The 23,728-nt window shown below is 44.8% G+C and overlaps 1 protein-coding gene and 1 pseudogene across 2 annotated transcripts in view; one reads left to right on the top strand and one right to left on the bottom strand.

Annotated features, from left to right (window-relative positions):
• Positions 1–23,728, top strand: part of EXD3 (exonuclease 3'-5' domain containing 3) — a 2,419,489-nt gene that overhangs the window by 379,188 nt on the left and 2,016,573 nt on the right. The gene's annotated exons all lie outside the window — the stretch shown is intronic.
• LOC147710513 (small nucleolar RNA U3) lies at positions 5,071–5,244 on the bottom strand (annotated as a pseudogene).

The following is a 23,728-nucleotide window of genomic DNA, read 5'->3' as shown; positions in this document are numbered from 1 at the left end:
AGAATAGATTTCTTTACAACTGTCCAGAATCAAAAAATCCCAAATGTTTACAAGCGGGTTTCTTCACAGACGTTCATGGGGGAACATATTTCTGATAGCTTGAACATTGTTTGCTTGTACCTGTCTTCCATTTCCTCTGATTCCCAGGATCCTTAGAAAAATATAACCGGAGCAGTGTCTTTTAATACTAATCAATCTGGCGTCGCCAAGGCAGTATTGGTTGACATCGCTCTTCCCCTATCAAAATGTCCACATGTTCCTCTCAAGCTGACACCAAATCTCCTCTTGATGAACCCGGGGCCCAATTATGCATCCGAAGATAGTCGCTTAATTTATGAGCCTGGCTCCTCACAACTATGCATTATACTTTTTGAGGATTCCTCAAGAATGCAAAGAAATTTCAGAGAAATCCAGGGCAGATTCTACAGGGAAATCTTGCACAAAGTGAAATGAAAGAGATTATGTTGCTGGCATGGAAGTAAAAATCTACACCCTTTCACTTCTACAGAACAGATTCTACCTTAGTTGCTCCACTTTGCATGAGCGGGCCTAGACCACAATTAATTTAAAGTCCACTTGGCGGCAATCTAAAGGTTTTGTAGAGCAAGGGATGATATCTCTCTCTGGTTTAACAGACTGGTCAAGGAATTTATGGAGGGTCTATTCATAGTTTTTCCTCGGTTAAAAGCAGCAGCTGTGACTTGGCAATTGAACACAGTTCTGTCACAACTGATGAGAAGTCCTTTTAAACCTATCCAAAAATCGGGTAGCCCTTCTCCTGGCTTTCACTTAAGCTAGAAGAATCAGCGATATTCAAACTTTTGCAGTAACAAGATTCATTCTAAGGTACCCAATTCCTTTCATTTGAATGAACCAATTATCCTAACAACGTTTTTCACTAACCCTTCTAAGACTGCTGAAAAATCTTTACATTCTTTGGATGTTAAGAGATGTCTGAAATTCTATATTGAAAGAACAAAGACGTTTAGGAAATCTGACCAACTATTGATAGCATTTGTCCCGCCCAGGAAAGGATATGCTCTCTAAAGGAGCAGTATAGTTCGCTGGGTTTCTGCAGCCATTACCGATTGTCACATTAAGGCGGGAAGACCATTAAGTGCAAAGTTGAAAGCATATTCAACGAGGAGAATAGTGACTTGTACAGACCTGTTTGCTGGAGTTTCTTTGCCCGACATTTGCAGAGCAACTTGGTCCAATGTTAATACCATTACCAAGCATTATTGTTTGGATTCATCCTTGAGAGCTGATTCCGCAGTTGGCCAAGTGGTTCTACATTGCCTTTTTAAATAAGGTAAAACGTTATTTTCTTTTATAATACATTGCATCTTGAACGTTGAAGAAAGTTCTTATTTTATTCTGTATTCAGAGTGATTGTTTGTTCCCACCTCTATTGGTTAATACTGCTCACTACTCAGGTTCAGGAATGTGAATCCATGAAATATATCACTACTGGAGAACCACAGTGCACAGGTAAGTATTTTGTTTTTAGTACAAGTCTACAATTTGGTAGAAAACACCTCTTTCCAAATTTCTAGAAGAGATTTTGCTAAATTGTAAAATGGGACATAGGCAGCAAAGTCAATGAGTAACATATTGGTTACTTCTCCAAGGCTCACTGGGTATTTAAGTTCTGCTCTACCATTAAAAGCATTTAAAACATGAAAATCATTTCAGCTCAAATCCTCATCTGTCCACACATAATTATCTACCAGAAGAACTCCTTTTCACAGCAACCTCCTACTTCACTATAGGGAAAAATCTCTCTCCCGCTTTCATGTTTTGTTTTTTTGAGCTAGCTATATTCTAGGACTTCAGGCATATCCTTTTTAGGTCTCGTGGCATTAACCGAGCGAAGCGCGGTCTCGCCAGAGACCTATTGTTAGCGACTCTGCTTTCCAGGAGACAAGACTAGCCACGCGCATGTGAAAGAGTGGGAATTGAGCAGGCCACGTGCACGCGAACGCGCGTTCCATTGAGCAGCTTATGGTTCCCTTCCAATGCGTGCTTAGAGAGACAGTGCTTTCACTTTGTTTTACGTTTCGTTTTTACTTCTATCCAGATGGCTCTGGGAGTGCGCGGTTAGAGCGACAGTGTTGCCAGCTTTCATTATCTTTGCACACACGCAGAGACATAGGGGCATATGTATGAAAGTTCCGAATTGAGATTCTGAAAATGCGATTCTTACCGAATCGCACATTCAGAATTGCAAATCGGTATGTATGAAAGAAATCGCAAATAAATAGCGATTCCTTAAAAATCGCTAATTATTTGCGATTTCCCCAAATGCGATTCCTGAACCAGTAGGAATCGCACAATTTTAGAAATCGCACCTATAAATCGCAATAATAGCGAAAAATCGCAAATCGCGGGAAAAATATCGCAATTTAGCGATTTTCGCTAATGATCCAATCAGGAACTCTGGTGCAGCATGATGACATCACAACCAGGAAGTGAGTGACTTCCCATGCTGCACCTGACTTCCTGAATCTGAGTCAGAGTGAAGGAGTGTTTGGAACTGAGCAGTGTGCACTTGGAGAAACATGGCTGAGAGTGGAGCCACGCCCAAGCAGGATTCCCAGCAGCAGGAGACTGAGAGCTCCAGGAAGGGAAAACAAAAGTTTTCAGAGGCAGAATTGGAGGCTCGGATACATGAAATGGTGTTAAACCATGAACTACTTTTTGGAAGGAAATCCAGGGAGGTGCCAGAGAGCTGCAAAAGGAGGATCTGGGAAGAAATCCAGCACAAGGTCAATGCTGTGGGTGTGACACCCCGGAGTGTAGAGGACCTCCGAAAGCGATGGTACCGCCTGCGCTCTAAGGAGAAACTAGCTTCCAGGTTGGAACAGTCCAGGTTAACAGGTAGTGGGACCTCATCTGTTCCTGATTCTACACCCCTGGAGGAACTGGTTGAGGGGACCCTGCAACCAGAGAGTGGGGGAGGAGTGGCTGATTTTGACAGCTCTGACCAGCCAGCAGCAGGAAAAGGTAAGAATCATGCCCTCACAACCCTCACACCCCCTAACACCCCCCAGCAGTGAGCCAGAGGCGGGAAACAAGATAGGTAGTCCAGAGCAGGCACACAGGCAGCCATAGCAATGCATTATGGGAGATGTAGTCACATGTAATTCAAAGTGTACAAATTGCAGCAAAAATAGTCTACCACATAATCTGCTGGTCTTGACAGTGAAACAAGAGCCCAATGTAAAAGAAATATTTGTGAAAATGTATTAACACAGTGCAAGTTAGTGAAGTAAATTAATGTGTGCTGTTCTATTCACAGCACCATCTACAACACAGCCCTCAGGCAGTGGGACACTGGCTGAGAGTCACGAGTCAGGAGATGCCTGCCAAGATGTCGACACAGATGGGGATGACAGCCCAGTGACCACCCGCAGACATAGGAGGAGACAGATTGTCAGGCCTCTGGCGCCAATCCAGGATGAGGCAGATGTAATTGGTGACAATGAAACCAATGTGGACACACAGCCAGAGCAAGAGGGGCCTGCAACAGACCAGCACATCCCAAGTAGTGCAGCCAGGCGCAGACGACGCGCAGCCAACCTATTTGAAGGGCGAGGCGATGAATCTGTGTATGCAGGACTGGAACTGAACATGTTGCAGGTGCAGCGCCAGCAGGCAAAAAATATGAAACTCTTACAAAGGGAGATGAGGGAGGGCTTCCGTGGACTCAGGAAGGACCTGCAGGATGGCCGACAGGCCGTATGTGATCAAATGCGCAGAGGTAGTCAACGCCAAGACAAGTACACCCGGGCCATCAACCGCTTGGCGGCTATGTCTAGCATCCAGACCAGGCGCAGCATTGAGATGCAGCGCCAATTTACTCATGCTGCACAAGACATTGCTAACGCACTTTTGCAGGTGACCACTGCTGTAGATGAGTTGCGCCAAATACGCGCAACAGGGCCGGGAGTGCTGACTCCCAGTGAGGAAGACAACCAGTCTGTTCGGAGCAGCACCACCCCACCGCCAACCCTAGAGAGACGCCATAGTGCCAGGACCACTAGGGCTGCACCTACAAATGAACAATAGGCTGTGCAGCATTTGACTCGTGCTTCATTCAATTTTTTTGAGGGCACTGTGAATTTAACATGTGCAAAAGATTTCTTGTACACTACTGTATGTTTTCAGGTCATACATATCCTGCTATTAAGGATTAAAAGCTAATTTTTACACTTACATTACTTGGCATTGTGTTGTCTTTTTCTTACCTAAAAATAGTTGCGCATAATCTCATCACGCCTCTGTCGCCCAGCTGCTGCAACAGCTCTACCAGCTACCATACGTCCAGGTCCTGGCCCCTCTACATCAGAGGATCCAGAGTCACTCAGTTCCACTGGTGTCCCTTTTCTTGTGGCAATGTTATGGAGCATGGCACAAGCCACCACTATTTTACAACACGTATTGGGGCTGTATTGGAGTGCACCTCCACTCTTATGGAGGCATCGGAATCTGCTTTTCAGGATACCAAATGTCCGTTCGATGGTGCCTCTGGTAGCAATGTGTGCCCTGTTGTATCTGCGTTCACTTGCATTGTTGGGATTGAGGTAGGGAGTCAAGATGAAATCACGTACAGTATGAGCACTGTCACCTGTGGGTTAGACAAAAATTTGTTAGCCTGTGACATGCACATGGTAGTTGGTACTAATGATCACTGTTCCCAAGAAGCTGCGCGCGTGGGCGCGCGCACAGAAGTCACCCTAAGCGCGCAGTGTGCTGTCATTAACGTGCACTCCCGTGACACCGTTCGTGCCGCCACTTTTAAAATGCGAGCGGCACGAGATTCTTACAGTGCACAGCTGGGGGGCTGATTGTGGCCCTTTGAATTAGTATTCGCGTTAATTGCAGCGCACACGAGCGCTGCAATTAACGCAAATACTAATTCAATGGACCACAATCAGCCCTGCAGCTGTGCACTGTAAGAAAAGGAACGCATAGTGTTAAACACAGCGTGCGTTAAAGTACGCGTCGTGTTTGAGCGTTTGCTTTTCCCTAATGTGCATAATTGCGGGCAACTTGTGATCCTTTGTGTCTCCTTTCTCCAGCTCTCCTGTAAGGGAGAGACTAACTATCTTCGATAACAAACAGTAGCTGCAGAAATGCAACACTGTCAACTCACGCTCGGAATGGCTAATGAAGATCAGACACTATAGAACACATTTCACAGTTCAAAACTATAGAAACGTTTCCTGATATTATAGTCTTACATAAACCACTGCAGCTCACACGGACAGAAAAAGTAAAAACCCTTCTTACATACAGTAAGAAAAGTTCGGCATCATCAACTCCAACAAAAACATATGGCTGTATAACACGACAAAATAACAATCTAAAGATGCACAGGCAGACACATTCTTCGCAATAAAGCATTCCCAGTAGATCCTGGGTGACTCACTGCTTTAAAAATCTGCATGATCGAAATCATAGAAATATATTGCTATCCCACTTTGCTGTGTGAATGCCATCAGCATTGACACACAACTCCCTTTACGAGAAAGGGTTAAAACAACTAACATTGCATCGGAAAGGGGGGGATGTCCTTTGAATGTCTCTTAATTTCCTGCTGGTGTAATGATGCACAAACCTTGGACCTCACATACAAGTATTCCTCAGTTGAGCACGAGTGGGCTTTTCTGTGCTGCACGTGTTGTTGGCTGACCTTTGCTCAGTGACTGTAGTATGGGAAATACCCGTAAATTCTAAATAAACATTAATTTAATGAAATCAGGTGAATGATCACGTTTAAGAGAATTTATCTATTCAATCACATCGCCATGGGCATAACTTCTCTTCCATAGGATTAAATTAGGTCTACCAAAGGCGCGAGCAGAGGCGCACAAAGAAAATCCTAACGGGAATGATTTTCAGATTTAAGGCACCGGTTTGACAAGTGGATAAACTGGCCTGTTATCTGTGCACATCTGGTTAGACTCGTGAATACGCAATTTGAAGGACAAATTATCGTCAGTTTTTTGTGCATAGAAGTGTTCCATATATTGTCCTCGGTAAATGAGGGGTCCATTTCCCCGAATCATCTAATAAATAAGCTACTTTGGCATTTTCTCGACTTTACATAGAATTTTTCAAAGTGAAAGCTTTTCTGCCGTACTTCTAAATACATTAGTGTATTTTTCCAAAGATAGCAGTATCTGGCATCTGACTTTACTTAACGTTCCTGCTGTCTGATATGAAAGCTAATGGGACCGATCAGGACAAGCTTTGCTGAATTCTATTTAGCCAGATATAGACTGCTGCTTTTCCATCCTAAGCAGCATTCAGGGTCTGCTTTACAGTCAGCCCATTATTTAGTGTAAATGTAAATGTATAGGCATTTATATAGCGCACTACATACCCGTAGGGTCCCAAGGCGCTTCGACCGCTGCGAAACCCTTCCTGGCTTCCCTGAGAGATGGTCCCTTAATGGGTATCTCCAGGGTGAGACCAGGCATCCCCGGCGGTCTGGTGGGGCCGTTAGTGAAGATGAGACAAGCTAATGCCCAGAGTTGCCGAGTGTGATCGCTGATCAGAGTGGGCACCGAGGCGAGAGAATTATCGAGTCCGCTGACCCTGGTCCAGAAACCTGCCGCGCCGGGAATCGAACCCTGGTCCCGGGCCGTCCTCTGCTCTCGGGTCTGCCGCCTCTAACCAGTGAGCCACACTACTTCACTAAGTAGTTTAGTCACTTTAGTCACTTTAATAAAATCTATCAAGTTGAGCAGTTATGTTTGTATTAGTTGATTCGATGCCCATTAGATTCCCCATGTTAGACTAATGTTCTGATTTGTTGCCTTTGCCTCAAATTGTAAAGCGCTCTGATATCCTTCGGGATCAGGTTCGCGCTATATAAAACTTTATAAATAAAAAATAAATAAAAAACTAAAAAATCACATTCAGCCTGCCTTTTCTTGACACACACTGCTCTCTGCTCCCAAAACAGAGAGGGGCCTACAGTGTGAAAGTTAAAGTTCAAACAGGTAAACAGAGCGTAGCCATAGTTTTGTTTCGTGCTTTGGCTCCCAGCAACAAACACATTTTTACTTTTTGAAAAATTAAGAGAACCAGTTGGTAAACTCACAGCAAAGACAATCTGCCGTTACTACCACAGTTTTCTGCACTGCACTAAATGAACACTATTACCGTTTTAAGATGGCTATGCATAGTCAGACTGCGCGAAGAGTGAGTTTTACTACAGATCAGACTGACTCACCAGAGCACTCTGATTTCACATCATACTGTGTCAAAACTGTAGGAGGCCTAGGAACAATTCTTGTTCACTGCCTTGATTTTGATGCTCGAGCCAAGACAGGGATTTGTCAGGAAGTTTCATCCAAAAATATCTTTGCGAGATGTTCCAGTTCCTATCTGAAAGCGATTTACATGTTCAGAGGTAAAGTGCTATTTGCACTCATTTTGATTACTGCAGTTCTTTACACGAGGGAAAATTGGGAAAGCTCTTTACAAAACTGCAGGTTCCACAAGACTGGGCAGGAAGACCGTTTTCAATCAGAATATTTAGTCCAGATTATGAACTGTCAATCTGCCGAAAGAGTCACATTGATTGCTAGTGCATGAGAAGCGACCAGGCACGGTTGCAAGCGTGGAAACAAAAGGAGTAGCAACCAGCTACCTTTACATTTTAAAATGTTGGACCACAGACCATATGTATGGCAATGTCTTTAGTCTCCCTGAACAAAGGAACTCTTCCCCAGTTCACATCTACGAGCCTAACAAGGTGATGGCATTCGACTAGGGGTCACGCGTCGTGAAAGACCTCCCACAAAAACTATCAATGTGGAAATGCACCATCCTTTCAGATTTCTATTAAGCAAAAGTTTGGAGTGATATTTGGTGCTGCACACATTCACGGTCTGGGTCCTAGCGCACATAGCCATGGCTGCATCGCACAGAGACCCTACACTGCCGCACACAGAGGAAAAAAATTAGAGGGAACATTGCTAATGACCTCTATGTCTGAAGGTATTTACCGAGTAGGTATCCCTCGCCAAACTCCCCTCTTGAGAGTCTACGATATATCCCACTGCGCCTGAAGATGAAAGCATCATGTGTTCTGCCAGGGTACTTTGCTACAATGTCAGTTATGATGTGTTTGGCATCACACACCACCTGAATGTTCAGTGAGTGGTAGCATTTCCGATTTCTAAAGATGTATTCATTGTTTGAGGGGGGATATTGCAACATGTGTGCCATCAATACATCCTATCACGTGTGGGAAATGCAATATTTGATAGAAGTCCTGCTTTGTCTGTGCAATTGCCTGAGGTATGCTGGGGAAGTAAATGTGATGGTGCATCCTCCGAACCATGGCATCTAGGAAGGCATGGACGAATCGCCGAAGAGAACTTTGTGACACCCCTCCTGCTGACGCTATCACCCCTTGGAAACTTCCAGAGGCCAAGAGGTGTAGTGAACACAGGACCTGTATTTCAGTGGGAATGGCATTTGTCCTGTGGGTGGGGTGTTCAAGGTAGGGTCTGAGTTCTGCTATTAAATCATTTATGCTGTCTTCATCAAGCCTGTAATAGGTGTAGAGGTCCTCCTCAAGGCGCTGGGAGATGCTGATGCGCAAACGGAATACCCTCTCCTGCCGCAGCCTCCTCTGTGCAGCGGCTCTCAGACGCATCCTCCTTGCTATGATGTAAAGCCCCGCCATTGTGGTAAACAGTTGTTTGAATTCTGTTGCTGATTAAATAGTTTGCACCTGGTTACCACCTGCTCCTACTTGGTGGTAATTGCGATTCTGTATTTTGCAAATTAGCGAAAATAGCTAATTGCGATTTTTTCATACATATCATTGCGATTCTGTATATTGCGAAAATTGCCATTCTGCGATTTCTATGCGAATTCCTACATAGCGATTTTCATTTTGCGATTTTCGCTAACAGGAAAATCGCAAAAATTCAATATCGCTATTTTTTCGCAGAATGGCTCTTTTCGCATTCTACAGCGATTCCCTATGTTCCATGGCTTTTGCTTTCATACATGCCGTTCGGCCTATTCGCATTCGCTAAGGCCGAAATTCGGTGAATTTCGGCGTTTGCAAATGCGAATTTGCTTGATACATATGGCCCATACACATACGCACACACACTAGCGCACATACACGCACGCATACACACGAGCGCCCAGAGACACACACACCCCCGCCGCACACACACAAGAGCGCGCGCGCACACACACGCGCGCACACACACACACCAGCGCACAGAGCCACCCCCCTCCCCCGCTGCCACCCCCCACTTCAACTAAGCCCCACTCACCTGACTCCGGACTTCAGCCGCCACCGCGGGGCTCTCCCTCGGGCATGGGAGCCCCGCGTCACCAATGCTCCTCTGGCCGGGCACTCCGTGGGCGCGGGCTTACAGCAGAAACAGAAGTCCCGCCCCACGGCAGGTTTCGGCAGTGCACGCACACGTCTATTCCTTCTTCCGCTCATTCCTCTCTCTCGCCCTGGGGTCGCATATCTGGTATGGGTTTTACCTTTTTTTTACAATAGCGTTCGTGTTTTTATTGTTATTGTTCTTTAAGTAATGCAAATTTGTATAGCGTGAACTTTACCCGAAGGTGTTGCTCGTTATTACTGGTTTGGCCCCAGAACAGCCTGATAGGGGGACATCTTTTTCCAACTGCTGAATACTTTGTACGTTGTGGGCTGAACTCTCCTCACGACCCATGTGATGCTTCCCGGGGGCTCCTGCTGCGGGGCAACAGAGAGCCCGTGAGAGTGAAGCGGGGTCCGGCCTGTACTGCATGGATCCTCTCCCGAGCTTAGTTCCGAGCTTAGACTTAAACATGCAGCTGAGGCAGCAAAGTCTTTAAATTGAGAAACTTCACTGCATTTATCCAGCCAGGTTGCCCCCAGTAAAAAGAAGGAAGCACCGTAACAGCTGTGAGCCCGTGCCTAAGGTGCATCATCAGAGCTGTGTGAAGAATAACAGCTGTGAGCCCGTACCTAAGGTGCATCAGAGCTGTGTAAATAATAACTGCGTCAGCCGCGTGCGTGAGGTGCATCATCAGAGCTGTGTGAATAATAGCAGCTGTGAGCCCGTGCCTAAGGTGCATCAGAGCTGTGTAAATAATACCTGCGTCAGCCGCGTGCGTGAGGTGCATCATCAGAGCTGTGTGAATAATAACAGCTGTGAGCCCGTGCCTAAGGTGCATCATCAGAGCTCTGTGAATGATAACTGCGTCAGCACCATGCGTGAGGTGCATCATCAGTGCTGTGTGAATAATAGCTGTGAGCCCGTGCCAAAGGTGCATCATAGCTGTGTTAATAATAACTGCGTCAGCCTTGAGCGTGAGGTGCATCATCAGAGTTGTGTGAATAATAACAGCTGTGAGCCCGTGCCTAAGGTGCATCATCAGAGCTGTGTGAATAATAACTGCGTCAGCTCCGTGCGTGAGGTGCATCATCAGAGCTGTGTGAATAATAGCTGTGAGCCCGTGCCGGAGGTGCATCATCAGAGCTGTTTGAATAATAACAGCTGTGAGCCCGTGCCTAAGGTGCATCAGAACTGTGTGATAACTGCGTCAGCCCCGTGCGTGAGGTGCATCAGAGCTGTGTGAATAATAACAGCTGTGAGCACGTGCCTACGGTGCATCATCAGAGCTGTGTGAATAATAACAGCTGTGAGCCCGTGCCTTAGGTGCATCATCAAAGCTGTGTAAATAATAACTGCGTCAGCCCCGTGCGTGAGTTGCATCATCAGAGCTTTGTGAATAACAACTGTGGGCCCGTGCGTAAGGTGCATCATCAGAGCTGTGTGAATAATAACAGCTGTGAGCCTGTGCGTGAAGTGCACCATCAGAGCTGTGTGAATAATAAGTGCGGCAGCCCCATGCGTGAGGTGCATCATCCACATTGCTCAGGTCACCCAAAATTCCTGCACTCTCTACCACACTGCTTTCAAAAACAGCATACTCTTGCACACACCCTCACTGCTCACCAATTCAAAGTTTGCTAAAAAATTTTATGCACTGCATTGTCATACACGATGCCAATAACTCAAACTTTAATGCTGCTAAACCTATTGCATTGTAAATGCTTGTTTTAAAAGATGGTTAGTAGCACTCTGTTGTTCTCATCTAGCATTGAAGGTCTGAAAAGTTGTGACAAAATGTCTGTTGACAAATAAAGTTCCGTTTTCGAATAAAGTGTCTATCCTCATTGCAGTTACTAGCAAGCCTAGTCAGTGAGAGTTTTGGTGGTGTTGAGTAATGCCAAAGGACTGGCAGGCAATTTTATCAGGCCCCCACCAGGCTGTGGGGAGACCGATAGTTGGTGGCAAGCCCCTTATTCTTACTAAACTAATTTGAAAAAAATGGTGTACCTGTTAATGTATTTATTAAATGTTTTAAACTGGTTTGTATTTCCATATTGAATACTAGTGACAGCGGGCTTTGGGTTTGAAGATGCTCATTAACCTCCTTTGGAACCAGCTGATCACTCTTCAACATTGCTGTTTTTAAGGATGTATTTGCAGTAAGGGGATGTGGTAATGCTCAGACCTTCTCTACTGACCCCACTTTCACGGTTTTCTGCCAGGTGCTCCAGGGAATACTTTTTTGTTGTTATGTTACATGTTTCTGTTTGAAACTTTCTCTATATTGTTCATCCTCTCCAAATGCTTGCATGAATTGGACAGCGCCCATGCTCTTCCCAGGTTGGCATTTTCCTCCGGGGGAAAAGGCCAGTCTATAAAAGTTGTGCGCTTCTGTAGATTGATGACTAAGCCATTAATTAGCTCAGAGCAACATTTTGTGGTCATTGTTCAAAACTATTTTTGCACCAAGCTGGCCTTTAGATAAGATTGTAGGTGTGGATTGTGTTGAGGTTTAGCCTAAGACCCTTTTTCTCACGGTCTTCCTACCTTTTGGATCAGGCCTGTACCGACCTCGACTTCATTTATTAAAAATGATCCATTTTTGTATAGCTGTCAACATGTAACCTCTATGCTCGTTAGCCAAGTAAGAAATGGACTCCTAATCCAACTGTAAGAGGCAGCGCAAATGCCTATTGTGCAGGGTGGTAAATGCCCTGGTTACTTACAGGTAATCTTCATTACTCCGAGTATAGTCTTCCTCGCCACATGACTAACAAAGTGAGCTTCAGCTCCACACCAGAACCCTCCAAAGCAAAAGTCAGCCTCCCATGCCTTTCATCCCTTCCCAATATGGCCGACCCCTTACACCCCTGACCTCTATAAGAGGCGGGCCGGCCCAACCCATCAGCCTGTTTTTTTTGTTCTGCGCAAGATTACTCTCCAGATGCCCGTTCAGGTAAGTGGTTCCTGCTGTAGCGGGTACATGGGTCCCTGGTTGATGGTCCTGCTCTAGCAGACCTGTGGGATCTAGGACCCTCCCCTTTTCCTTCCCCCGGTATCCTACAGGGCCGGTTAGACTCTGCCCTAGCGAGCCAAGGGTTTACAGGGGGGTGGCCGGGGTGGTCTGGGGCTATGCCATGCGTCTCCTTCTACCTGCATTCCTCACGCTTATGTTTACATCATAGTATGTGCAGGACCGAGGCGAAAGCGGTTGGCTCTGTTGAGCAGAACGTCATTCCTTCTACATCGGTGAAGAGCAGAGACGCCGGTTCCTGATGGTGCGTGTTATTGAAAAAAAAAACAGATAGAAGCCCTCCTGAAAACATGGGGGAACTAAAGGGTGTTCTGTAGAATCTGGAGGATCCACAGTTACTGAAAAGGCCCTTCCAATCAACACGAATAACTGGACAGCTGATTTTTCTCACAGTGTTAAGTATTGTTATTCTTCTTAAGGATACTAACCCTGGGCAGTGAACTCTGCTCCGCCCGCAAGTTTGCAGAGTTTTCCGCACTCCGCCTTACGCAGACCTTGCGGAGTTCCAAAAAACTCTGCTTCGCGCAGCAGAGCAGAGGTTTTTTTCCTCATTCGCGTTCACCTACGTTAATTTGGCGAGCAAGGAAATCCACCTCCCTGCGAGACTTTTGCTCGTTCGCGATAGTCAACATCAAGTTGGCGAGCGTGGAAAATAAACCTCCTGGCGAGATTTCTCAGCGCCGGGGGAGGGTCAAGTTTCTCATTGCTAGTGGTCGCGTATGCTTGCGACCGCTCACGTTGAGAAAGCTTTCGCTCAAGTAAAAATCTACTTGAGCGGCAGAAAGGAAAGCAGCGCTCGCTTGCGCTGTGCATTGTGCCATTCGCAATGATTGTACAGTGCGGGCAAGCACCCGGCCCTGCAAATTACTGCGAACAGCATTTTTTTTCCCGCACTACGCCGCTCGCGGAGCTAAGCATAGTACGGCAGAGTTTTTTTACCACTTCGCGGAGTTTCACTTAGCGCTACTCTGCGAACTCCGCCCAGGGTTAAAGGATACTCATTTTATCATCCCTGTAAAGATGAAAAGCGGGCATTGCTCTCTTCGCTGCAAACACAAAAGTAGCATGTCAATAGTTTAGAGGGTTAGGGAGTGATCTGCAGATAAGTAACCGAACGTGAGTTTCATAGTGCTACGACTAATTACATGTGCCGTGTGTGTTACGATAACTGCCCCGCCCCAACCCATTGTTCCCTCCTTAGTTTATGGTGGCTTCTGGGCCGGGTTCAGTAACTCTTCAAGTGTCCCTCATTTACTCCAAACAACCAAGCACATTTATTTTCAAAGCACATCTGAAAATAGTTCTATTTCACCTAAACGTAACACTCAACGTCTGTAGAAATTAATGTTCGTGAAGAAATCGTCCAGTCCATAGAAACTTGGCTTCTAGGGCTCATTAAAGAGTGAATCCTCCCGTCATAGCTTCTTAACTTGTTTCCATGGCAGAAGTTGTTTTTCTAACAAAGGACATACATTCATTTATTTTTAAACCGAACTGAAAAGTGCTCATTTTCTCCGTACGAGGAGGTGGACTCCAAAGATGTGCCACGAGATGGCGCTAGAGATCCGTCATTGCGAAAACAACGGCTCCTTGGTTTTTTTGAACAACCCTTACAAAGAGAAGAGAGAGGCTCTGGGATCCTTTGAAATCGATCAGGAAGCTAAGATCATTAGATTGTCACATGAATTGTTTTTTATATAAATTTGGAAACATGCGATTATTATCGCATTTCGTTATTCTTTGAAATGCTACTTTTTGCATCTTTTTTCCTTTCTCCCTAATGTTGCCTGTCATTAATGGATTACATTGTTTCTGCATCTCTCCTATGATGCAGGCTACAGGTGCGGTATCGTGGTTCACTGGTTAGCTGCAATCTCTGGGAAGTTGCCACCCGGTAACTGGTGTCAAGTGTGTTTAGCAGTTAGTGTAAGGTGCTTGTAGGGTTGGTTTAAGGTCGTTGCTTAGGGTCTCTGGAGGCCTCACTTGCTGGTAGTTTCGAATTCCTAGAGTAGATGTAATATCTACGTCTGGAACCGCAGGCGCCTGTAGGAGGAGCAATTTACAGGATGCTCAGTAACCTTGGGGTTGGTCTTCATTCCCAGTAGCTAAAGAGTGATTTGGGCCTGTGTACTCACCGCAGGGTCACACATAATATAATTGTTTGTAATGCCCTGGCAACTAAGCACTCAGTTTTGAAACTCATGCAAAGTAGTAGGAACATGATTTGGGGAGTCACAGGGAACCACTGAGGCGATGTGATCCGACTTCGAGTAGAAGCAAAGCCTGGTGGCTTGTGCAACAGTCCCCTACACTTTCCTATGGCACTATGCTGGACACTAGAACAAGGCGCTAAAAAGGATGGGTGCGCAGCCCTGCCTTTCATTTATTTATTATTTATTTATTTATTGAAAAGTTTTGTATAGCGCGAACAAGACCCGTGGGCATCAGAGCGCTATACATAGAGGTAAGATAAGCATAATAATAAGATGATAACCATTAAATAACATATAGGTATGAGGTAGATAATTATAAGGCTTTGCTGAATGCATAAATACCCACCTTCCATTCAAGTTAGTCTTTTACATTATATAGTACTATAAAGCATGAGATATTAACATAGTCATTTTCGTCGTACATAGGGGTAGTAGGTTATATGGTTTCAGGAAGAGATAATGGTATAAGTTCACTTTAAACATGAGGTAGCAGTTGGTGTTCAGGTTAATCACAAGAGATGTCGTCAGTTTCGCCTCATCGTTTCTCTTTCATCTAGTTCACGTCCATCATTCTCTTTCTGATGACGTAAGTGTTTAGTTTGAGTACAGAATTGTATCCCATAGTGGTCCATGAGATTCTCTATGTAAAGTATTTACTCATTAAGAAGCTCTTCGCTTCCCGCTTAAATGTTGAGGTGTTAGGAGTCTTCCTAATGCTTGGGGGGAGTGAGTTCCAGATTCTAGGGGCCGCTCCAGAGAACGCTCTGTCATAAGTTTTTTTCTTTCTGAAGATGGCTGGTCGCAGCACCAACTCCTTGGCACTCCTGGCTGGTCTGTTTCCTCCTGACAACTCAATTTTCTTGGATAGGTATCCAGGAGTATTGTGGTGAAGCGCTCTATGGGTGATACATGCGATCTTTAGTTGAATGCTGGCCTCATAGGGTAGCCAGTTTAGTGCTTTCAAGTGTGGAGATATGTGGTCAAACTTCCTTGATCCAGAGATGAGTCTCGCCGCAGCGTTGAGGCAAGCTTTTAGTGGCGCTGTGGATGTTTTTGGTAAACCCGCTAAGGTAGTGCAACCATATTCAATTCTCGAGATGACTAAGGATTGGGTTGCCAGTTTCAGATCAGATTCCGAGATAAATGGTTTCAGTTTTCTTGCGTAGTTCAGGTGGAAGCGCGCGCTTTTAGCCATTGAATTAATGTGAGCTTTCATGTCAAGGTTCTCATCCAAAGTAATTCCCAGCGACTTGGCTGAGTTGACAAGCGTCGGGGTGCAGTTGAGCGCCGTCACCAACTTGGTCCACTCTTTTATTTCCGTAACGCTCCTTGGTGGAGAAATTAGTAAGAACTCAGTTTTCTGAGCATTTAGCTTCAAGTGATTAGTAGTTAACCATTCCATTGTCATTTTTAACGTTTCATTCATTCGCTCAATGTCTTTAAGGGAAGCTATCTTTATATATATCTGCGTGTCATCCGCATACATATGGTAGGATATCTTTGAGTTTCTGAGAATTGCTGTAAGAGGTTCGACATACAGGTTAAACAAATCAGGGGATAATGTTGATCCTTGTGGGACTCCAATCGAGTTGGGGCAAGGTGGTGATATTGATTGGTTGACCAGTAAACGTTGTGTTCTGTTTCGTAGGAAAGAGTCGAACCATTTCAGCACATTTCCAGACAGTCCCATTCTGTCCTTTAGCCTGGCCAGTAATGCTTCGTGGTTAACTGTGTCGAATGCCGATGACAGGTCCAGGAGAATTAGTAAGCATGCTTGATTACGATCACGCGCCTGTAGCGCGTCATCCACAATATGGAGGATCGCTGTTTCCGTGCTATGCCCTGATCTGAATCCTGATTGGCATTCATCTAGTAGGGAGAACTTAGAGATGTGCTGGCTCAGTAGGCCCTGCACGCATTTCTCAATTAATTTGGCCAATAAAGGGATGTTGGTCACTGGCCGAAAGTTATTCGGGTCAGTAATATCCGCAGTCGGTTTTTTGATCAGAGGAACCACTTGACCTGTTTTTAGGCAGTCTGGGAGGATCCCTTGTGATAATGATGCGTTTATTATTTTGGTCCAGATTGGTACCACAATATGGCTGATTCCTCTTACGCATTTCGCTGGTAGGGGATCTTGGTAGTGGTTGTTGGGTTTCATTTTGGATAGCGTTTTTGTTGATCGTGACCTGATCATATAATTCAAATGTGTCCCAGTTTGCCTTGTTTTTTGTCTTGCTACACCCTGAAGTCGGGTTGGAATCGCCCGTAGCCATTAGTTGGTTGGGGAGTTTAGTTGCGGTGCTTAAGAGTTCTGTTTCCAGCGATTTGGCCTTCTTCGTGAAGAATGTTGAGAATTCCTCGCTGCTTAGTCATTTTTGAGTTTTCATGAGCTGTTTTGGCTAGTTTGTTTGATTGTTGCTTCAGGATTTCAAAGAGTTTTCGTGGTCTGTTTTTGCATTGTCCAATTCCGATCTTATAAATTCCTTTTTGGAATTGATGATCTTCTTGTTATATTGGCTTCTCATTTTTCTAAGGGCTTTCAGCTCAGGGGATGATGGGTGTTGTCTCCATTTTCTTTCGGCCATTCTCAGTTTGCACCTGTCTTCGTTCAGTGATCCATCAAACCAAGGATTTTTCATCTTCTCCGTGATTCTTTTTAGTTTTAATGGCAGGGTGTTGTAGACGATATTTCCGACTGAAGTTAGATAGTGTTCTGTCAGCTCATTTGCATTCTGCAAGTTGCTAGGTGTCTTTAAGTCTCTCTCACAGGTTTCTATTAGTAGCTCAATATTAGCCTCTCTTGTGTCTCTGACCCATTTTTTGCAATTGTCAGGTTGAACGGTCTTGCCTTTTTTCAATATCGGTATCGAGAATGTTATTGCATAGTGATCCGACCAGTCGCATGGGTCTATTGAGAGGATTGATGTGTTTTTGTTGCCTGATATAATCCAATCCAATGTTGCTCCTTTAGTGTGTGTGGGTTCCGTGCATGCTTGGTTGAGGTTTAGCTCAGCAAGGAAATCCTTAAGCGTGTTAACTAGTTTGTCGTTGCAGTCATCCCAATGTAAGTTAAAATCTCCTAAGAATATGTTATTGGCATCTATGTTTGAGTTGGTTGTGATGATCTCCATTAGCTGCTCTATGAACTTTGCATTCTCTCCTGGTGGGTGGTAAAACGCGTGTATATTGCATCTTTGGTTGGTTGCTGATCTTATATTGACACCTAAGTATTCGCAGGATTCTACAGGGTCGGCTTGAATTTGGCTGACCTCTATATCTGCTCGGTGAATGCAGGCAATTCCTCCTCCTGACTTTTTTGGTCTATCTAGTCTCACAATGTTATATTGAGGTGGTACTAAGAGATCCATGGTTGGAGATGATGCTTCCGATAGCCACGTTTCTGTGAGGATTGCTAGATCAATTTCCTTGTCAATGATGAGGCCTGCTATGTCTGATGCATGTTTGGTAGCAGATCGGCAGTTGAGTAGGAGGCAAGTCAGTTGTTTCCCAGGGTTATTACTATTCAAATTTTCGTATTCAGAATTAAACTGGACTTGTTGTAAATTGTTATGATTGCGTTTCCTATCCTTCTTTCTTGATGTTCTATTAAAGTCAATCGGAACTGTTTTGATGTTGTCCTCTTTCTCCCGGTCTGGTGCTTCATAAGTTCGGAGTAAGGCAAGGGCTTCCTCCTTCGACAAGGCTTTCGTCCTATTTGGTCGGTTGGTCCTATTCGCTAGGGACAGGTCCATCTCATTGCTCTTTCTGTGTAAGGAGTGTACGAGATTTTGTATATTCGTGATCTTGGAATGGGTGCTTGCTGTCACTTCTCGTATTTCTTCAATCGCTTGCATGGTACTCTTTGTGACTTGTGTCAAGCTGCAGACTAGTTTCTGAAGATCTTTAATAACCTTCTGATTCCTGGGTGGATTCTTAGGGATGATTAGCCGGTGTGTTCGGTGGTTGTATATTGCTCTTCTCTGTTTTTGATCTTTTTTTTGTGTCAGACATATTCTTTTTACCATCTGTTCGGTTGTCGATTCTGTTTCTTTTTGAACTGTTTTGAGAGTTATCTAAGTTTTGTAAGGATAGGAGTGTTTTTGTGGGTGGAGTTTTACTTGGCATTAATACAGTATTCGAGGTAGGTAACGAACAGTTGATGTTTCCTATCTTATCGGTTTCTTGATTTACCTTGAGTGATTCATTCGGCGCCCCTGTACGTTCTGCTTGGGAAGGCTCGGCGTTTAGCAGCGGTGACGTCCTTTTACTTTTGGAGTTGGTCTTGTTCTATATTCACATGACTCATAGACCTCTCTATCCCTTCTGTCTCCTTATCCGATATAGTCACTTCTATTTCGGTTTTCTTTCCGGATTTAGTAGCTGGCTCCCGGCTGCCTCCAGTTCGATTGACGTCTCTGCTAGTGGTATTCTCCTTTTGGGGCTGGCCTTGTTCTATATTCACATGACTCGTGGACCCCTCTATCCGTTCTGTCTCATTTTCCGATATAGACACTTCTATTTCATTTTTCTTTCCGGATTTAGTAGCTGGCTCCAGACTGTCTCCAGTTCGATTGATGTCTTTGCTAGTTGTATTCTCAGGAGCGAGTTCTGGTGGGGTCAGGTGTAGTTGGTGTCTTAAGCCCTCTAGTGATCCTTTTATAGTAGGGAATACCTTGTCGAACTTCATTAGTTCACTGTTCGCTGCCTGTATCAATACTATACCAGTTTTATATATGGTGATGCATAGTTCTGCTCTGCATCTTCTTGATGGTGAGGTCATTATTTTTGTGCCATGTGGGTGTTCTTCATATCTTTTATGTTGAGCATTCTTGTGAAGGCATTGCGCCAGTTAGTCGTTTTATTGGTATAGAATATCAGGTCATTAGTTATAGTGCCTTTATCTGAATTAAAGTAAGGGTCGGAAAACAGTGTGTCTGCATTTTTCCTCAAGGTATTGTGTTTAAACTTTTTGGCTCCATTTTTGGATAACTTAGATAGATATTTTATGACCTAAGCATTTAAGCCATCCGCCTCTGGGTATCTTTCGCCCATGTTTGCTTCACGTTATAGGTCCTTATGATGTCTCTTCTCTTTTTGTCTCTTAGTTGTTCCTAGAGTTAAAAGTTTGTATGCCTAGAGCTATGCATCTTTAAGTAATTTTCTTCTATTGTAGTGATATGTCCAAGTTTCTCTTTAAATAATCTCCTACTATGAAAGTAATAGATATCAGTTTCTCTTCCCATAGATTTCTTGGGAACTTACTTGTTGCGGTTTCAGATAACAGTCTTTATGCTGGCCCTTGTTGTGCTCTTTTGGTTTAAAATCTGGATATTACAAGATGTCCGCCGTTTTGGTATGTCTACTAATGATAGAGGACTTTCTCTCTTTCCATTCATATGGATATTACAAGATGTCCGCCATTTAGGAATTTCTACTCAGGACAGATGACTTTCTCTCTTTCCATTCATTCATTCTGTTAGTCCATTTTCCCTTTCTTGGGATTGGGGTCTGCTATAGGCTCCTTTCTCACTGTTTAGCATTATTTTGTCCTCATTTCCTTTTCCTGCCTCCCACTTGTGTATTGTTCACCGGCAGTTGATGATGGACTAATTGTCTCAAGCGGCCGCCATTTTAAGGTCAGGCGCGCCGCTTCGAATGCTGCCTCGATTGTCTTAATTGTGATAAAGTTCAATTCCCCGCTATGGATCTCACCCGCGGGTCCCCGCAGTGTCCTCCTCTCGTCGTGCTTCTTCCTCCGCTTTCGTTCCCCGCCTCAGCCACCAGCCGCGATGTCAGCGCTCGATCTCGATCTCTGCCTAGGATCACTCGTACATTAAGGACATAGAGCACTTCATATTTTAATTTTGGTGCTGTATAGTTATCTTGGACTAGTACCTTTTCGGGCCATACCTTAAAATATATAGGGCCCGATGTAGGTAATTTTATTTTACCACTTCTTAAATACCGAATGATACCGAATCGGTATTTAAGAAGTGGTAAAATTGAGGGGGGGGGTGTAGGTAATAAGAATCGGTAAATACCGAATCGTTAAGATTCGGTATTTACCGATTCTGTAAATACCGATTCGGTAATGCCCATTGATTCCAATGGGCATTGAAGCCCATAGGAATCAATGTGCATTACCGAATCGGTATTTACAGAATCGGTAAATACCGATTCCAGCAAGGGTGCAGGGGGTGTCACTTTGACACCCTCTAGCACCCCAAATACAGGCATGTGTGCCATGTGGCACACAGACATGCCCTAAGGGCATGTCTCTGTCACATGGCATAGGTGTGCATGCACACATGTGCATGCACACCTGGATTCGGTATTTTACCACCCAATTGGATTGGGTGGTAAAATACCGAATCTGAAAGGCCTGTAGCACTGGAAACAGTGCTACCTACATCAGGAATTTTCCAAATCGGTAAAATTACCGATTCGGTATTTTCCAGAATCGGTAAATTTACCTAATCGGTAAAGTAGCCCCCTACATCTCAATCAGCAAATACCGGTCGGTAACGGCCGAATTCGGCCGTTACCGACCAGTATTTGGTGACCTACATCGGGCCCATAGTGCCTCCCCTCTGCCTAGGTTAAAATCGCATCGCTATTGCGAAAGTTCCGTTGCAAGCCTGGCAAAGGCGCAAAAGATGTACACCATGCGTTACAAATGAGTAAATAAATACCGTACGCCCATCTGTGGGTATAAAACACTGGGATAAAACGCTGGAGTATGAGGTTGATGGAGTCTTGGGTGCAGGAGCGCAGCTTCCATTGGTGCAGCACATGCAGTGGCATCTGGCTTGGAACCCTGGGCATAATGAACCCTAATTGTTGCTGTATTTCACAGTTCAAGCAGTTGCCAGAGGGCCAATTTCCTTTCTTGCACTAGGGCCCATGACACAGTGGCTGCGCCACTGCTTGGATGGGGTTACAAAGCGACACACTGCTTGGTGACTGTTTGGTCTTAAGGCTAATTTCATTTGACACGTTCTCCTTTAAGTTTCAATGTGAGAGAATCTTCATTAGTTACATAGTTTTAATCAAACTAAGAATATCATTGAATCTTAAACACTCTGTTTTACAGACAGTCGAACGCAATCTGTCTGCCCTTTATTGAATTTATTTTTGTATACGTTTAGAAAATCAACAATGTGTTTAATTTTATAGTCTCTTTAGATTCTGTGTTTAGGCTTGTATTATGTACACTGAGGCCATTTTGTTATATATTATACTTTTTGATAGCCTTTACCTGGACCGCACACAAATCTCCACCGTCTACTTTCATGTCCCGTAAAATTCGAAACTGGTCCAAACTTCATGTAGATAATTGGACGAATGTCCTTAGTACTACCAGACCATTACTCTCTCATGATCCATTTGTGAATAACAACAAATATAACAATTGGATCACCACCTCTTTAGACCTGATTCTTCCTCTTCACCTATCCGGGTCGAAGAGACAGAGTAAATCTGCACCGTGGTATACAGAAGAACTTAGGGACAAAAAACGTATCTGTAAAAGATTGGAGAGGAAATGGCGCATGACCTATGACTTCATTGACAAAGCTATCTATAGGGAAGCCATTAGGACCTATAAATTCGCCATAAAAACCACACAAACAGCCCATTACAATGAGAAGATAACATTGGCTAAACCTAAGCCCAAAGAAATATATCGAATAGTTACATCTCTGATAAAGCCTCCTCCGCATGTGGCAGACAATCGTAATTCACTCTCTAGATGCAACGAGCTGGTTGATTTTTTTCTTTCACAAAGTCACCACAATTTACCTCTCCTTTCCGGACCCAGTCACTGAACTACTCACCCAAAGCCCCGATCCGGTCTTGGACACAGAAATTCCTTCTCAAAATAAGCTAGATCATTTCCCTTTGTTGAATCTGGAAACACTAGAGGTTCTAGCACACCAAATAAGATCTGGCTCTCCGTGCGATCCTGCTCCCCCAGGCTCGTTGGTTTCGGCCAGCAAAGCCATTCTCCCTACACTCATGGAGTTGCTGAACTCCTCCATCTTGAGTGGGATGGTACCCTTGGCATGGAAGCATGCCATGGTACGGGCCCTGCTGAAAAAAACCTGCCCTTGATCCGACTAATCCCAGCAACTATCGCACAATCTCCTTACTCCCATGGGCAACCAAGATCCTCGAGAAACACATAAACACCATCCTGACGCATTTTTTTGAGGATAACCATCTCCTTGATGTTTCCCACATGGGCTTCCGCCCTAAACATGGGACGGAGACTGCCCTGCTAGCTGTGACAGAGTAGGCGAGGCGGATCTTGGATCGGGGAGGATCAGTGGCAGTGATCCTCCGATCTGAGTGCCGCTTTTGATACGGTACGTCACAAAATTCTCGTGAACCGTCTCGCCGACCTGGGTGTGTCCGGAGAAGCCCTGGTTTGGTTCAAGTCTTTTTTAACTGATATAACCTTCCAGGTCTTTGATGGCACATCCGTCTCGTCAAGCAGGCCTCTAGGGTGTGGAGTACCTCAGGGTTCTTCACTGAGCCCTACGCTCTTCAATGCATATATGAGACCGCTGGCTGGGATTGTTCGTCAGCATGGTATTAACATCATTTCCTATGCGGATGGCACCCAGCTAGTGGTTTCCCTTGTGCAGAAGAGTGGCCTCCAATCCCTGCCCAATTTAGCAGTGTGCTTGGAAGAGGTTAAGAGCTGGATGGTGAGGTCCTGTTTGAAGCTCAATGACGATAAGACCGAGGTCCTGCTCTTGGGCTCGGCAGCCCCCTCCACCTTGGAGCTATTGTGGCCCATGAGCATGGGTGCAGTCCCTGCCCCCAGAGATAATATCAAAAGTCTGGGGGTATGGCTAGATAAGTCATTGACCTTCAACACACAGGCTACCAAGGTGGCGGCCACCTGCTTCGGCCTCTTTAGGGTGATAAAAAAAATCCTTCCCCTTCTTCCGTTTGAGGTCAAGCAGATAATTATACAGGGCCTTGTTCAATCCTGTCTGGACTTCAGCAATGCCCTGTACCTTGGGGTGCCAGACTATAGCCTGCAAAAACCTCAACGCACCCAAAATTGCGCAGCTCGCGCACTACTTGGA

This window comes from Lissotriton vulgaris, chromosome 5, assembly GCF_964263255.1.
Source record: "Lissotriton vulgaris chromosome 5, aLisVul1.2, whole genome shotgun sequence".
NCBI classification, from domain to species: Eukaryota; Metazoa; Chordata; class Amphibia; order Caudata; family Salamandridae; genus Lissotriton; species Lissotriton vulgaris.
Note: the sequence above shows the minus strand (reverse complement) of the source record. Positions and strands in the feature narration are given on the sequence as shown.